The sequence below is a fragment of the Antrostomus carolinensis genome, unplaced genomic scaffold (assembly GCF_000700745.2).
Source record: "Antrostomus carolinensis isolate BGI_N321 unplaced genomic scaffold, ASM70074v2 scaffold8506, whole genome shotgun sequence".
Classification (NCBI taxonomy): Eukaryota; Metazoa; Chordata; class Aves; order Caprimulgiformes; family Caprimulgidae; genus Antrostomus; species Antrostomus carolinensis.
In genome coordinates, this window is record NW_010323899.1 from 17358 (window position 1) to 18085 (window position 728).

Consider the following 728-nt stretch of genomic DNA (forward strand, 5'->3'; position numbering starts at 1 on the left):
TTTGCGTACTGATGCCATGAGGTGATGCCATGCTGAGTCACCCACGTGGTGACAAGACACAGCATATTGTTAGTAAGCAGGTTGGACTTACTTAAGTGCTTGTTAAAAAATTAATTTTCATTTCTAGGTACTCTACTTGACATGGACCAAGAGGAAAAATAAGCCCCTTCTGTGGCTAGTCAGGATATAGCAATTTCTTTGCTGTATTGTTTAGAAGAATAAGACAACTTACATTCTCTACATTTAAGCCACTGGGTAAAATGTAAAGGAAGGAGATTTGTCACTTTGTTCCCTCAGTTAGCATACTACCACTGACACATTGCCTCATAGTTCAGGCTATATTCAAGTTACTAATTTGGATGCAAAGCTACCCTTAACACAGTTGCATACAAATAGATATCATTAGCTCAGACAAGAAATTATTCCATTTCTGCTCCTGTGAAAGCTTAAAAATTGCGATAGAAATTATCTGGCCAATATATAATTATCTATAATCAGCAGCAGCTCAGCTATGGTATTATCTGCAGCTTCTAGTATACAAAATTTCAAGGTCCAAGTTTGGTGCTATTGCAAATGTCTGTGGTTCCCCTGAGAGTCTGGTGAGCTGGTAAACGCAATACTGGCTGTGTTCCCTCACAAAAAGATTTCAGAAATAGTACTGTGTTAAATTACAATAATTCCAGAACTGAATCCTAATGTTAGAAAATACACTAATGCTAGCACTGCTG